The sequence below is a fragment of the Nomascus leucogenys genome, chromosome 6 (genome assembly GCF_006542625.1).
Source record: "Nomascus leucogenys isolate Asia chromosome 6, Asia_NLE_v1, whole genome shotgun sequence".
NCBI lineage: Eukaryota > Metazoa > Chordata > Mammalia > Primates > Hylobatidae > Nomascus > Nomascus leucogenys.
In genome coordinates, this window is record NC_044386.1 from 8,615,213 (window position 1) to 8,633,043 (window position 17,831).

General features: G+C 40.7%; 1 protein-coding gene across 1 annotated transcript in view; it reads right to left on the reverse strand.

The window, feature by feature from the left end:
* The window catches only part of SEMA5A (semaphorin 5A), a 502,481-nt gene that overhangs the window by 415,838 nt on the left and 68,812 nt on the right, over positions 1-17,831 (reverse strand). The window lies entirely within an intron of this gene.

A 17,831-nucleotide genomic window follows, 5' to 3' on the forward strand; every position in this document is an offset into this window, starting at 1 on the left:
TCTACTATTAAAGATTTTAAAAAGTAATAAAATATAATATGCTAGATGTTCAAGTAGCAAAATCCTACTCACTCAAAGCAAAATGATTTTGATTACTTCTCTACTTTTCAGGAAAACAGAGAAAAATGATTTTCAGTCTTGAAATGTTTATTAACTTGAAACTGAAAGAAACATTCCGAATTTCCATTTCTGAATTCCCAGATATTAAGGAATTTCTGTCTTCTAAAATTAATTCTCCTTTTAATGATAGTATATGACACAATCAAATGAAATTATTTGCTATATTAAAGCCATGTATTCCCTTACTAAGAAGCACCTATGATAACCTATGTCATTATGTTTTGAAATTTTTCAGCTTATTTATTACCTTAAGACTTAAATGTAGTTAAGCCAAAAATCTGTTTTGTTATTTTTATGAAGAGTAAGCTGACAATTTTTCCCTCAATTTGCTATCTTAGGTTTCCCTAAACCTTGCTTAGCAAGTACTCTATCACTTCTCTTGGTCTTAACTCCAAAGTTGGATGAGAAAACTTGAGTATAGACAGGCTCACTGTAATTTACATCATTCATGGAAACGCCTCTTTCCTTGGTCGTTGGCTTTTCTCAAACATACACTTAGCATAGAGATTTCCTAGCATGGAAATGATGGTTAAAAGCTCATGTGTGAAGATCAGCTAGGAAACTATTTTGGCAAAGTAGGAACATGGAAAAGCTGAATACCAGGTATTATTTCAGATTTGGTTTTGTTCTCCTCAAGGTATCTTACAGAGAATGCTCACTGAATCTTTCAGGGTATCTTAAAGGCATGGAAGATTATAACTTAGGAAAAAGCAAATATAATGACCAAGAGCTGACACCAAATGGAAATGCTTACAGCAATAGCAGTCAGCTGCCTGAAAACCTCAGCTTGTCCCTGTTATTACTAATGGCCCAGGTAAGGCAAAATCCTTAGTTAGAAACTGAAAAATCAATTATTGACTGCCAAGTACTGGTTGACCTGATAATAGAATGGCATAGAGAATAATATTTTTCCAAGTAGAGGCCCATCATCTTCTGGTTTTTTACAGTAGAATCAAATGTGGGGTCAGGAATACCTGCTCAGAAACACCACCGTGGTATCACTCCAGCACACCTTGCTACTTCTCTTCACTGAAGGATGAATCTGTCAGAAGCGGTATAATTAGAGATGCTTCACTGCACAATCATATGTGGAGGAAACAGCAATAGTATAGTCCTGCAGACACAACTAAGAGACAGGCAATGATTTTTTTATTTAAAAAATTATGAGTATAGTCTAAATAGTTTGGTGTGCTTGCACACATATATGAATGTACTCCACAGATGCTTGGCATTTATCATTCTGTTACCTAGGAGGGGACTTCCACTCTGTCCTATAATCTCTAAGTTAGCCTTTCTAGCCAGAAAAAATCAGGGATCAAAGAGACACTGAAACTGTGGCAACATAAAAGGCAAAAACACAAATGTCTTAATCACTGGCCTACATCCATTGTTAGGATGGTGGCACTGCTATCTACAACCTTGGCCTAAAGACTTCAATCCCAAGACTTTCTCATACTCGAGTTCTAGAAGTATCTCTATCCCAAACCTAAACAAAATATTCACCAAGTCTTCCCCAAAATTGCCTTTTACATGAGCACACTTTTTAAAAGAAGACATACACGCAGCCAACCAGCACATGAGAAAGATCTCAACATCACTGATTACTGAAGAAATGCAAACCAAAACCACAATGAGATACCACCTCACACCACTCAGAATGGGTATTATTAAAAAGTCAAAAAATAACAGATGCTGGCATGGTTACAGAGAAAATCAATGCTTCGACACTGTTGGTGGGAGTGTAAATTAGTTCATCCATTGTAAAAAAAGCAGTGTGGTGATTCCCCAAATAGCTAAAAACAGAATTACCATTCAACTCAGCAATCCCATTAATTGATATACATACCCAAAGGAATATATATCATTCTACCATAAAGACGCATGTGTATGTTCATTGCAGCACTATTCAGAATAGCAAAGACATGGAATCAACCTAAATGCCCAGCAATTTTAGACTGGATAAAGAAAATGTGGTAGATCTATAGCATGGAATACTATGTAGCCATTAAAAACAAAAAAAAACAAGATCATGTCCTTTGCAGGAACATGGATGGAGCTGGAGGCCATTATTCTTAACAAACTAACACAGGAACAGAAAACCAAATACTGCATGTTCTCACTCATAAATGGGAGCTAAATAGTGAGAACACATGGACACAAAGAGAAGAATAACAGATACTGGGGCCTATCAGAGGGTGGAGAGGGATCTGAAAAAATAACTAAGGAGTGCTAGGCTTAATACCTGGGCAATGAAATAATCTGTACAATGAGCCCCCATGACGTAAGTTTACCTATATAACAAACCCACACATGTATCCCTGAACTTAAAATAAAAGTTAAAAAAAAAAAAGAATTTTCAAGAGCTCCCTGGGACATGAACAATAAAAATGCCTTTTGTGGATGCTTAAAAAAAAAAAGAACAATAAGGATGCAACTTGCATCCAAGCTCTCATAAAAGACTCATCTTGTGGGAAACTCTCTTAATTTATTTTGAGCAAGAAATTCTTATTGGGGAACCACATATTCTGAAGGAAAACAGAGAAAGCGTTCTCAAGTGCGAAGTATGGCTTCTGACAATGAATTCTAAATAAAGATCATTGAAACAACTAAAGGAAGAGAGGGAGGTTTTGTGATAAACTGCATTTGACAGAGTTCCTTTAGATCTAGAAAAAACAAAACCCTACATACACTTATGGTATCTCTTAAATACTAAAGGCTTCTCGAGGGAAGGGCAGGAGGTCAGGACAACATCATGAACAATTAAGTATTATTTTCCAGGCAAGTTAGTTTTTTTTTATTTTTCTAAACTGTCAGTGGCAATCATTCTCTAAAGAAAAGGAGCCTTTATTCTGAGCCTGAGTAAACAGTGAAGTTGCTATAGAAATAAAGAAGCCAAAATCTAAACCATAAAAAAACACTGGTGCTAAAAATGGATACTCTCATTTTGCTGCAAAATTATAGGTTCAGCAGGTGCTCTGAGCCACTGAGACCTCTGCTGCCAGCGTGGGGCTTTCCTCTGTCCCTAAGCAGCTCACTGTCTTCCAAGGAAGCTAAGTCATAGAAATGGCAAGGTGTATTGAATATTCTGGTAGTAGATGTTAGACCACCAAAGTTGTTTCAAATCAACAGCTGTAAGCATCAGACTTAGCCTGGAATATGTTCTCATCTGGCTCTGTTGAAAAAGTACTCCACCTCCCTGAAGGTGTTTTCACTGTGTCTGTGAAGTGGCTTTGGGGGAACGTTATCTATGTTGTTGTTACTGGTTGATAAGCTACACTCTAAAGGCAAAATCCAAAGGAGGCTTTTCAAATCTGTGATGCTGTATTCAGATTTTCTAAACCTCGACACTGTTGACATCTGGGGCCAGATAATCCTCTGTCATGGGGGAGTTGGTCTGTGCATGGTGAGATCCTGAGCGGCGTCCCTGGTCTCTCCCCACCCTGAATGACAACACCAAAAATATCATTAGACATTGCCAAATATCCCCTAGGAAACAAAGTTGCCCCTGAATAAAAGTCACTGTGTTAGATCCATTTAATAGTACAACTTTCAAATGAGGCCTTGAAAAGTACAGGGTAAGTCTATTTGCTTCCCTATTTGGAAGATAAATAGTTACAGGAAAAAAGCAGGAGCCAGAATAATGTCTAAACTCCCATGTCTTACTAAGAGTATGCATACCTACACACGTTTCCATCGGCTCAGAAAATTTCTGGAAAGAACTGTTAAGAAGATGTTAATAGTGCTTGCCTCTGGAGAGGGAACTGTGTACACTTTCCTACTGTTTGAACCGTTTACTATACTCACGTACCCCTTTTCAATCATGTTTTAAATAATTTTAATAACATATTTTTAAGTCACATTCAATATATTTTTTAGAAAGCAGTAGGTGTTGATTTTCAGTCAAATTAGAGTTAAAATGGGGTTTTCCAATCCATTTGAAATTCCAAAGCCCCCGTTGAGGGAGCTGGGCCCCAGGCTTGGATGCCATCTGCCGGCAGCAGCCCCAGCCCTGGCATGGAAGCTTGTAGACTATCACAGCCTCCTTTGAGTGGAAAACAGAATAAAATGGAAGAAAGTGCCACAAAAGCCCACAAATGATTGCTCGCTGTGTGGTCATCGTTCTCTGGAACAAGATCCTTAGTCCTAAAGCACTCAGGTCTCTTTTTGAGCAGATGCCAGTGGCAAGTCCCACAGCGGTCTGCAGCCACCATGAAGGGCGGTCTGAGTTTTCCATCCAGCACGATGGTCCGTAAGCGTGTGCGGACCTGTGGCTCGTGTTTCCTAGTAATCCCAAAAATCCTTCCTTGAAATGCTTCTTTAAGGAGCCCCAACTACAGTCACCTGGAACGAGCTGTAAAACTGTGTAACATGAGGTTGTTTCATTCTGGATTCTTGCTCCCCAACAGAATAAGAAAATGTCAAAATGCTGGGCCCCAGGCCTGCTCCTGACTTGCTGAATCAGGACCTCTGGGTATGGGAACACAGTCTCATTGTTAACGTGTTACCAGATGATCCCTATGAAACTTTCTGCTTATCTGTGGGTCAGTATTCAAGAGTTTCCGTAATTTTCAAGTTGAAATAAGAATCTTATGTAAAATATAGTGACTCTCCCAAGGGCTGAAACTTATAGATTTTCCCAAAAGAGACTCCATGTCTCAATCTTGAAATGGTTGGGAGAAATTTATGCATCAAAAAGGAGCATTTTAAAGACTTATCATGTGCCAAGATACATTAATACAGTCAGCCCTCCATATCCATTGCTTCCATATCTGTGGATTCAACAATCAGGGATGGAAAGTAATTGGGATAAAGAAATTCCACAAGTGCCATAAGGCAAAATTTGAATCCACCATGTGCCAAATACTACGTTGAATCCAAGCAAATGAAATGATGTATAGGCATCACACAGGATATAAGTAATCCAGAGATAATTTAAAGTATATTGGAAGATGCTCACAGGTTATATGGTAACACTACACCATTTTCTCTCAGAGACTTGAGCATCCACAGAGTTTGATATCCACAGGTTCTTGGAACCAATCCCCCATGGATACAGAAGATGACTTTATTCTCCATCTTTATTCCATTGCGCTGACTGCCATGTAGGTATTTCATTACTTTTTATTGTTTTGGGTCCTTGGGAAAAACAACAAGTCATGCCCAGAATGATAAGGTGATATCTGAACAGGTTCCCCAAACACAAAGACGAGCGTGCATGGCACTGAAGTGAGAGAGTGAGAAGAGAACTTCAGAGAGAAGTCCAGTGTTGCTAACCATAGAAGACCCAGTGGGGAATTCAGAGAGAAATTACAAGTTAAACCGATGCTAATTATTGACCAAGAAGGCCTTAACATTTCTTTCTCTTGAGGGTAATGCCAAGCCAGCAAGGTCTGAGAGTTGGGGGTGCAAGTATCTGAGCAACTCTACACACAGATACCTGGGTACCAATGTAGAGATCACTGGGAAACAGGATTAACCCAGTAGGAAAAAGAAAAGTCCCCAGGCAGTGAAAATCATGCCTCACACTCTCAACGTGGTTGAAGAGGATGGAAAAGAAGGGCTATTGAAGAGCTATTGAGCAGTGAAGTTATTTATGAGATAGAATTTTGTGACTGTTAGGGGGTTTGAAAAAAAAGGGTAAAACAGAATGATTCTGAGATTTCTAGTTTGGGAAACTAGATATGTGTATTTATAGACAAAGATAAGGAAATCCAATTACCAAAAAGTCATTAAATGAATACAATCTGCTCTTACATTACTATAAAGTTATTATTTTCCATGTTTATCATAAACATTTCAGAGCTAATTATCTGGGCTTGGTTTCATTTGTGTACTTGGCTGATTTTTCTCATTCCTCCTCTTCCCACTCAGCATTAAATAATTGGCATCCACTCCCAATGAGTGTTTCTGAAATACTCTTCAAAGTCATTGCCAAGAGAGAGATTGCCTTTTCAGATTGGTGTGTCTCAGATTTATCACAAGAGTGGGCAGATGTGAGGGAAAAGGAGAATGAGCTTTGGCAGTAACAATGCAGAGAAGAGTTTTGTTATTCTTAGTGAGCACCAAAAGGCAGAAAGGCATCCTCATAAATCGTTGTCCAAACCAATAGCCTTCCCCAGAGACAAAGTTTCAGACCTTCTCATCTTTTGAGCTAAAAGAATCAGATGCCAAGAACAGGGAGACGAGATGCATGAATTGTTTTTTTTTTTTTTTTTTTTTTTTTTTTTTTTTTTTTTTTTGTGATGGAGTCTCTCTCTGTTGCCCAGGCTGGAGTGCAGTGGTGTGATCTCTCGGCTCACTACAACCTCCGCCTCCTGGGTTCAAGCAATTCTCCTGCCTCAGGCTCCTGAATAGCTGGGATTACAGGCATCCACCACTGTGCCTGGCTAATTTTTGTATTTTTAGTAGGGAACGGGGTTTCACCATCGTGGCCAGGCTTGTCTTGAACTCTTGACCTCGTGATCCACCCACCTCAGCCTCCCAAAGTGCTGGGATTATAGACGTGCGCCACCGCACCCTGCTGCATGAACTGTTCTGAGGCCTGATGAGCCTTTGCTTATTCCCAGGTTAGAACTCCAGGCACCTTCCACTTCCATGGGTGAGAACTTCAGGGTATTCACTGGAGGACTCCAAAGTTCTGTTTGTCCATGCCATGTTGAGGAACACCTCGGCTGGCCAAGTGGGTATACCTGAAAAAAGCTCTTTGTTTCCTGGCACAGACTAGAGGACTGTAAGCATGGGTGGCTTTCCAACTGGACAGAATCTGGTAAACAAGCACCAGGAGCCTCTAAGCCAGGATCAAGCTGAGGCAGGTAGCAGCAGCTCTGTGCCTGGAGGTGAGAGCCCAGGTGGGCGGAAGGTCTAGGCAGGCCTAAGCCCGCCCTGGCCCAGCATGGGTCTGGCTTCCTGCCTGCGGGAGGCTGGTTCCTTGTGCAGAATTACCAAATGCTACAAATAAGGAAACACTGCAGATGAAAGTTGTAAAGCTTTATTAGTAATAGCGCCATTCGGGGCACTAAAACTTCAAAGTCCTTTGACTAGCAGAGTCTAACTAATCTTTACAACACCCCAGTGGGCTAGGTAAGCAAATAAATATTATTATCCCTATTATGTGGAGCACAGAGAGCTGTAAGAGGCCTTGCTCAGGGCTACAGGAAGATCAGCGTTACACACATCTTGGTAACTACCAAGTCCAGACTCAACAGCAGGCTGCCCCTTGCTCCACTGACTCATGCTGCCACAAAAACGGCAGGGAGGGTCCGGGAAAGAGACTCTCATGATTCAGAACAGAACTTGCGACAGAAGCAGGCATTGTTGGTTTTTTTCTTGTTGCAGCTTTAATAACAGTAAATGACAGTAATTTTGCCCAATTAGAAATGTCTGACTTGAGATGTTAGACAGACGCCTTCATTACTGGAACGTCTACTGTAGGATTTTGACAAATCTCACCCAGAGTGGGACCAGCTTCCCCAGGGCTGCTCCCGAATGGTGGCTCCTACATTCTAAGGCTTTCCAGGTTAACCTAAAAAGTGTAGGTTTGGGAACTAAACAGTCCTTAGTAGGGTTTTTAATAAATTACAATATGTTTCTAAATAAATAAATTTTGGAAAATATGAAATGGTAAAAAGAAAATGGTAGAGTGTGAACTCTTCCTAGTACTATAAGTGATTTCTGGTAACACTTGGGGGTGCATCCTACCTGTAAATATTCATGCATATAAATACATTTATACTATATAAAATTCATGCTATCTGTATTTCTTCAAATCCTTGAATACTATTCAAAAATCTGGTTTAAATGGCTACATAGCAACCCATCAAATGGTGGCATCCATTTACTCAGCCAATCTCCAGCTACATGATAGTTTGGGGTTTCAAATTACTGGTATCACAACACCAGATAAACATCCCTTTTCATGACTATTTCTATTAATTTCAAAATTTTAGAAGAAGAGCCACTGAGTAAATGGATTCATACATATTTAAAGCACTTCATACCTACTGTCACATTGTTCTCCATCATATTCTACCACTTTCCACTTTCATATGTTGTAAGAGGTTCATTTTTCTGAGCCTCCAAAATTTCTATCTTGGTGGGGCTTGAGAGTAGCAATGGTGTTTTTTGTTTTGTTTTGTTTTGAGATGAAGTCGCTCTCTGTCGCCCAGGCTAGAATGCAGTGGCACAATCTCGGCTCACTGCAACATCCGCCTCCCAGATTCAAGCGATTCTCCTGCCTCAGCCTCCTGAGTAGCTGGGACTACAGGCGCCCGCCACCACTCCTGGCTAATTTTTTGTATTTTTAGTAGAGACAGGGTTTCACCATATTGTTCAGGCTGGTCTCGAACTCCTGAACTTGTGATCCGCCTGCCTTGGCCTCCCAAAGTACTGGGATTACAGGCGTGAGCCAACGCACCTGGCCAGCAATGGGTTTTAATTAATGGCTAGTGAATTTAGCATAAGGTCATGCTTAAGGCCTAGATTTTAGTTATATGGAATGTTTATTTGGGGTAGTGAGAGAGGGCTACCAGAGAACAGAGAAAGGTAATGTTTACCCATCTCCAAAATAGCCACCACCTTCTATTAAGCAACCATAAAAACAACTCATGTACAAGATTTTTGCAAGCAAGGTGTCCCCGTTTCACATTCGAGAAAAATGAGGCTCAGAAAGATTCACTCACTCGCTCCAGGTCATCGTTCCTAGGTTTGGAGCCAGGATGCCGGCCCTAGGCCATCTGTTCCATCCCACTGGGATATCAATGGAAACTAAAAGTGCTGGAGACCCTGAGCAGGGTAGACAAGATAATGTTTTTGTTCATGATTTTTTTTTTAATCTTCTTCTTCCAAATTATAAATGGCAGAAATGTTTCTGATGCTAGCTCCAAGGCAACCTTCAGCATGCAATGAACCCCCAGCAGGCTTGTATTAAAAGCATTTTGTAAGAACCTTGGATATTTGGAGTACTTTTACTTAAATCTTGAGGAACACATGTTTAAGAGGGCAAGCTCTGAGCCAGACAAATGTGGCTTTTATTCCTAAGTCTGCAATTTAGGATGTGTACAACTTTGAGCAGGCCCAAAATGGCAAACCCAATCTTCATTTGTGAAATGAAAAAGAGGGAGAACTAAAAGAGACAGTACATGCAGAAGGGTAATTCCAACGTCTGGACATGGTAATTCCTCAAGAAATGGCAGCTCTTAAGATGAGCATGTTAGGGGGAGTTCCACTATTTCAAACAAGGTCATAAAGAGGTAGCATAGGTATTTGACTCACAAGGAGAAAGAAGGTAATCTCAATTCCACAGGCTGGAAACTCTATTCCCTTGATGTTAGGGCATGTCCCCAGGTTGCACAAAGAAGTTTCAGAAGTGGCAAATTCCTTGTTCCTGTAGTGTATGCTTCAAACAAATTATGCAGCAACACTATACAATGACTAAGAGATATGACTCTGGGGAAATAAACAAAATTAGATTCTACAACCAACTCTGTCCAGGAAGTACCACTGCCTCTTGAGTCCTTACCTTCAGTAAGTTGCATGTGTAAAATAAAGATCATTGTATTCCCCAGCTCATGTGAGAAGTAAATGAGACAACATGACATATGTAAAGATAAGGGTAACAATGTCTATCACATAAAACAAAAAACTCATACAGGAATTACAGTATCCATGAGCACTGTCCAGTCTTCCTCCCACTTCTTCACCTCTTCGAAGTTGGCCATAGTCCCAGGATTTCTCTGGCCAATGAGATGTAAGTGGAAGGAAACCATGCCTCCTCTGGATGAAAGCCTTCCCAGGGTCAATGGACCATATACCATGTTCTCTTCTTTCCCTAACAGTCACCAGCAACTCTCAGGATGACAGCTACCCCAGGAATCAACCTGCCTCCCAAAGAGAGACCTCTTCAAAGAGCACCTCTAGCAAGCCCAGAGGCACATGAAGCACAAATGAGAAACAAACATTTGTTGTTTGAAGCTGCAGAGATTTAGGGGTTGTTACAGCAAACTGGCCCATAGAAACTGATGCAGAAATTAATATGAGTAGCTTATTAGTCCATTCCATAGAGCTGGAAAAATAGATCCTAGTTATTTTTTATCAAAACATTAACAATAGTTACAATGAGGAGGGCTTTCTCAAGTAGAGTAGGTAGCTGAAAAGAAAAACAATGTAATGTTGAAGCCAAAACCCTCATTCAGGACCCTCTGAGAATTGACTCTGCTTTCTGCCTTGGAAAAGGTCAGGGCTAACTGAGATAGAGTCTAATTTAGGAACCAGGAGAACCCAATTCCCCTCACGTCATTATATCATACACCTAAGTCCACAAGAACGGTAATATGAGTGTCCTGAGTATGAACGAGTGATGGGGTCTCAACACGTTGAGGCTGATGTCTCAGTTCCTAAAGGACCCTTCTTGGGAGTCTCCTTGAAATACTGCCTAACTGGGTATCTGAAGAGGAACCAGGCCAAGTAAAGCTGCCCAGAGATAGCCTAGAATTGCCTTCCAGAGGTTCCTGTATTCCAATTGTATTCTGTATTCTAATTCTCTAATTGAGTGAGTTAATTAGAGAGAGAATGGTGTGGCCCTTCCTACCAATCCATAATCCACCAGAAAGACTGGAAGTTTTTCAGTACTAGCATAAGTAAGAATAGGAATGCTTGATTTAAGACTAGAAATAACTTAGGACAATTAAAAAAACATTTTTACCGAAGTAACCGGTCCAATTAGAAACTGGTTTGTTAGAAACATAAGGAAAGAGAGTTTTTAAATATCCAAAATATGCATCCTAGATAAGTTTTATAAGTCAACGTTTGTTAAGTTGAATAACTGTTGCTATTAACAATCTTTGCAACCAATAAGTCTGCATGTACCCCTTTTAACAAGATTCATTAAATACCTAGCTAAACGATACAGTTACAAGCAAACTCATTTGCTCAAAATTAAATGCTCTGGGGTATGCTTTTATTTCCAATTTTTCTTGAAGGAAAAATGCAGAAAAGTAGAAAAAGTAACAACCTGCTACTCTTAGAAAAATGATTGAATGCTTTATACAGTGTAAGATCTATAATGCAAATTATTAAGAATCTGGCTACGTATTTTTTAATTTAAAAAAAGCTATTGACTGTTAACTCATTGCTTCTATCTCTCAAATACATAAAACCAATCATGTTTTCCGACAGCATTCGTCCTCTGGGAAATATTTCCTCCACCTCTTCTCTAAAACTTGGCAGCGTGAGGTTTTGTTTTGGCTTTGGTTTTTCTTCTATCTGCCTCATGACACTTTTGAGCATAGGAAAGACATCATCTAGTGCCCTGGAAGATTCTTTGTTTTGATTCTTGTTCTTTTATGGCACCCTCTGATAGCATTACATGACTTTGGAAATCAATTCTGTGCTGTGAGAATAAGGTTTGAAATGAAAAGTTCCTGCCTTGTGTTCAAAGGACAGAGTTTGTTTTATTGAGGCTAGAACGTATTTTTCCCTGTATTGTTCTATAGACACAGAAACAATCCTTAGCTCAGTCTGGGGCAAAAGCCAAAGAAATTGTCTAAAATGGCAGATCCTGAAGGAGGCTTGAGGGTTGGGAGGTGATGAGGAAGCAGTCAAGAAAACTGTATAATAATAATTTTGTTCACAGATAGTCTCCTAACGTTTTCATAGATCTACTTTTCTTCATTGTGCAAGCTGCATATGTCCACTGTAAAAGTTTTAGAAAAATGTAATAAAAGAAAGGGAAAAAAGCATTCACTCTCTGAGCATCTACAGATAATCATCACTATCATTTTGATGCATTTCTTTCTAATCTTTATTCAAAATTATAGAAGTATATAGAAAAATATATAAAATACATATACTTATATAGAATTAGTATTTATTGAATAAGTTATGTATAGGATATATTTCCATGCATATAAAGTGAAATCCTTTAAAAGCAGAATTTTAACAACTGCATAATATTCATGTATTGTATGTAGCATTATTCATTTCATCATTTCCTTACCGGTGGCCATTTCTTTGCCCCATATTTTAAGTTGTTCATTCTTTTTTCTGTATTTTGTCTATCTACATAATAAATAAGAATGATAAAAGTCAGCAGGGAAAAGAACTACCAAATCACCTAGTCAAGTAAATGATTTACAATAACAAAAACGAACTTAAAAACTCTACCTGTAACAGTTTTACTGGTGACTAATACTTCTTTAATTAATAAAACCTATTGGCTGCATATGGCAATCAGTGGTTAAAAATAAATAAATAAATAAATAAAAATAAAAAAAACTACCAACCAACCAATAAGCCCACAAAGACCAGTAAAATAGCAGGGTTCTGTGACCCTGGTTCTGACTCTCCTGGAACAGCCACCAGGGATCAGGCTACCAAGACGAAGGCCGAGAGCAGGTACGGTATGTAGAATTTACCCCAAAATTCCGGCCAAACCTAGGGCTCAATATATTCACTGGGGAGAGGAATAAGGAAGGAGAGAGAGGAGGAAAGAAGGTGGGAAGGAGCTGAAGAGGAGGGGCTGGGGAGGAGTAAAGGAGAAGAGAAAGAAATAGGCTCAAGGAGATGGGCTGGGGGAACGTGGTGTGCATGGCCGTGGATGGACTGGCAGAAGGGCTTCTGGAAAAACTCGGCCCTGCAAACTGGCAGAGAAGGGCACATATGCGTCAGCACGAGGATACCAGGCATGAATATCCAAGTGCTGGAGAAGCCATGTGGTCTCATGAGCTGGAGGGAGGGGAGCAGATGAGCAGCACAGGAGTCCAAATGCTGAAAGAGCAGAGCCATGAATCAGTGATCAAAAGACAGGGTGACCACATGGAGTCAAAACATGCTGGTGAGAAGCAAGATCATACAACAGATAGGAATGGAATGCCCACTCCACAACATATGGGGCATGCAAGATATATCACGGACGTCCACCCACAAAAAGCAATGTCAAATGAGTTTTTTTTAAATATTAAAAAGATGGTGGAGAGTATAATAAAGGAGGGGCTAATAAAAGGCAAGGATGCTGAGAGAAAGAAGGCCTCTCCGAGGTGAAGAATTCTGCCCGTCAGGGCTGGGTCCTGATGATCAGATTGATCAATGAGAGAAAGGATCTTACGTGGAGTCCAAGCATCCCACAGAAGGCCACTCCTGTACACCCAGCTGAGGCCAGGTGCAAATGAGATGTATGGAGTGGGGGTATGCCTGAAGCCAAGGCTAACCCAAAACATCTGCCGGCTTAAAGGGATTCTGGGGGAGGGCTCAGACACACATGGGGAAACCAGCTGTGAGAGGCATGAATCAAAGGACAGAGCCTTCCCACCAGGAAACAGGAGTCTGGCTTGAAAAAGACCCAAAAGTAAATAGGCACATGTGAGAAGTATGCTTAAAAAAAAAAAAAATAGGGCATTCTGGTATTTCATCTCAAAGAGTCTATACATGTTTTACAGATTTATCCATTCACTAAGAAATTGAAAGAGAAACACCCATCACGTGCAAGGCACAGTGGCATGCATCTTTTTCTAGCTCGAAGTGAACTGAATGTGCCCGTGATTGCAGAATCATTTCCATCATCAGAGTAGAAATGGCTGCTTCCACTCTGTACGGTGGTAAATCAGTGAAACTTACTGCCACCTACATGGCCCCATGTCATCCAGCTCTACCCACCTCTCCTGCCTCACCCCCTCGCCCAAGACACTCTGGCCATACCAACTCACACCAGCCAACCCTCAAAGGCCATTGGTTTCTGAAACAGGTGAGCCTTTTCCTGCCTCTGGGACTTCACGTGTTGGAACCCACCTCCATTCTTGTACTTTTGGTTCCTTCTTATTCTTCACGTCTGCTTTTATTTATTTATTTATTTATTTAGAAACTGTGTCTCACTCTGTCACCCAGGCTGGAGTGCAGTGGCACGATCTCGGCTCACTGCAACCTCCACCTTCCAGGTTCAAGTGATTCTCCTGCCTCAGCCTCCTGACTACCTGGGATTATAGGCATGCACCACCTATTTTCGCATTTTTAATAGACGCTGAGTTTCACCATGTTGGCCAGGCTAGTCTCGAACTCCTGACCTCAGGTGATCTGCCCGCCTTGGCCTCCCAAAGTGCTGGGATTACAGGCATGAGCCACCACACCTGGTCTACATCTGCTTTTAAATGTCATGGCCTCACAGAGGCTTTTGTGGCCCACCGTGTCAAAATCTTCACCATGCCTATTCTCCCATCGCCCTTATCTCAAGTTTAATTATGTACCAAAGTCTTTATTTTCTTATTTGTTGTCTATTGCCTTGGTTAGATTTTCCAAAGAAAGGACCGTGTCCTTATTCATGGGTGTCTGTTGAGTAGTAGAGGCTCTGTGAATACATTCTCTAATTTTGAGCAGGTCAAAGCAGGACAAACACAGAATAAGTTTTAATGAAAATGCAGCCTTTAAAGTGACATTTATTTTCCATTTCATAAAAGTTTTCAAATGCTTTTACAAATATGCAAGAAAAATTTGTCTGCATAATACCTAGTGGCATTATCTACATTATAACCTAATTGTCCTGAGCAACAAAGTAACTAAGGATCCCAAAATGAAAAATAAAGTTGATTTAGCCAGTTGGTATTGTTAAAAGTTTGACTGGAAGCTACTCTATAGCAGGAAAAAAGAGTCTCATTCATATTTGTATTATCAGTGCCAAGCAAAGCACCTGGCAATTAGTAAGTGCTCCATTAATGTGATTTTGATTAAAAGTGTTCACGTTTTAAACTAACATATGGCAGTTATCTTTAAAACTATAGAATGACACAGTTGGAAAGAAAATCTCCCTTCCATTCCCAAACTTCAACTCATTTTACAGAGGTACCTAATGAGAACAAGTCAATGTATATTCTTTGAAACATATCCATGCATTAATAATCAAAAATATCTATGCAAGGAGACATTAGGCTATACATGCTGTTTAATACCTTTCTTCATTCACTCTTCATTCACATATAATAGATATTTCCATGTTTGCAAAAATAGATACATCATTCCATTTAAAGGCCGTACATTACTCTGTGCTTTATTTAACCAGGTCGCTTCTGTGGACATTTAGGGTTCTTTCCATGATTAAAAATAAAAAAGCAATGAACATCTACAATTGTGCAATTAGGTGGACATAAATTCAAGATAAATTCCCGGAAGTGGAAGCGTCAGTTCAATTAACGTTGATAGAAACTTCCTAAAGCACCAAAGAGCTATTATAGTTACGTCAACCCTTGCACATGTTGGGGGTTTACTTTTTTTTTCTAAAATCTTTACCAAGCTAATAGGTGAAAAGTAGTTGATAGTTTAAATTTCTTTCATTCTGAGTGAAGCTGGACAGCTTTTCATACTGTTAGCTGCCTTTTTGGTTTCTTGATAAAAGCTAAAGGAGACTGATGCCTCCATGCCAGGTACCGGGAGGGATATGGGCAGAGCAACAGCCCGCTGAAGATAGGCTGGATGGAGTCATGATTCCCAACCACACAGAGCTCAAACCACCCTGGGCTCTGCCTCTTCAGCCCAATTGCCTAACGCATCTCTCACCTTACCCATGCTTCTGCACACTATGCCTTATTATTTTTTAAATGCCTGTTCTTCATTTCAGGTGACATACTTTTCCATCATCTTTACCACAACATCTACTAAGGCAAAATAAAAACACCCATTGTCATTAGAAAACAGCAGAACTGTGCCAGATGTGGTGGCTCATATCTGTCATCCCAGCAATTTGGGAGGCCAAGGTAAGAGGACAGATCACCTGTGGCCAGGAATTTGAGACTAGCATAGGCAACATAGCAAGACCATGTCTTTACAAAATAAAATAAAAAAATAGCCATGCATCGTAACATGATTTGGCTCTGTATCGCTGCCCAAATCTCATCTCAAACTTTAATCCCCACATATCAAGGGAGGGAGGAACCTGGTAGGAGATGACTGGATCCTGGGAACAGTTTCCCCATGCTGTTCTCATGATATAATGATTTAAAAGTGTGATTCATTCTCCTTCTCATTCTCTCTCTCTCTCTCTCTCTCTCTCTCTTTCACCACCATGTAAGACGTGCCTCTTTTCCCCTTCATCTTCTGCTGTGACTGTAAGTTTCCTGAGGCCTCACCAGCCATGCAGAACTGTGAGTAAATTAAATCTCTTTTCTTTATAAATTACCAAGTGTCAGATAGTTCTTTTGGCAGTGAAAACAATGTAATACAGGAAATTGGTACCAGGAGTGGGACATTGCTATAAATGTACCTAAAAATGTGGAAGCAACCTTTGAACTGGGTAATGGGCAGAGGTTGGAACAGTTTGGAGGGCTCAGAAGACAGGAAGATGGGGGAAAGTTTGGAACTTCCTAGAGACTTGTTGAATGGTTTTGACCAAAATGCTGATGGTGATGTGGATAATCAAGTCCAGGCTGAGGTGCTCTCAGATGGAGATGAGGAACTTATTAGGAATTGCAGCAAAGGTCACCCTTGCTATGCTTTAGCAAAGAGACTGGTGGCATTGTGCCCCTGCTCTAGGGACCTAGAGATTGAACTTGAGAGAGTTCAATTGAACTTGAGAAAGATGATTTAGGGTATCTATCAGAAGAAAGTTCTAAACAACAAAGCACTCAAGATGTGGCCTGGGTGCTCCTAACAGCATATAGTCATATGTGTTCACAAAGAGATGATCTAAAATTGGAACTTATATTTAAAAGGGAAGCAGAACATAAAAGATTGGAAAATTTGCAGTCTGACCATCCAGTAGAAAAGAAAAAAACATTTCATAGGGAGAAATTCAAGCCAGCTGCAGAAATTTGCATAAGCAACAATGGGGAAAATGTCTCCAAGGCATTTCAAAGATCTTCATGGCAGGCCCTCCCATCACAGGCCTGGAGGCCCATGAGGGAAAAATGGTTTCTTGGACTGGGCCCAGGGCCCCTGTGCTCTGTGCAGCCTTGGGACATGATGCACTGTATCCCAGCCACTCCAGCTACAGACATGACTATAGAGGCCAAGGTACAGCTTGGGCTATTGCTTCAGAAGAGCCCCAAGACTTAGCAGCTTCCACGTGGTGTTCAGCCTTCATGTGCACAGAAAACAAGAGTTGAGCTTTGAGAACCTCCACATGTATTTCAGAGGATGTATGGAAACACCTGGATGTCAAGGCATAAGTCAGCTGCAGGGGCAGAGCCCTCATGGAGAACCTCTACTCAGGCAATGCAGAGGGCAGTGTGGGGTTGGAGGCCCCATACAGAATCCCCACTGGGGCATTGCCTAGTAGAGCTGTGAGAAGAGGCCCACCATTCTCCAGACCCCAGAATGGTAGATCCAATGACAGCTTGCACTGTGCACCTGGAAAAGCTGCAAGAACTCAATGTCAGCCAGTGAATGCAGCTACAGGGGCTGTACCCTGCAGAACCACATGGTCAGGGTTGCCCAAGGGCTTGAGAGTCCACCCGTTCCATCAGTGTGCCCTGGATGTGAGACATGGAGTCAAAGGAGATAATTTTGGAGCTTTAAGATTTAATGGCTTTCCTGCTCAGTTTTGGACTTGCATGGGCCCTGTAGCCCTTGGTTTTGGCCAATTTCTCCCTTTTGGAATGGGAGCATTTACTCAATGCCTGTACTCCCATTGTATCTTGGAAGTAACTAAATTGCTTTTGATTTTACAGGCTCATAGGTGGAAGAGAGTTGCCTTGTCTCAGATGAGACTTTGGACTTATACTTTTGAGTTAATGCTG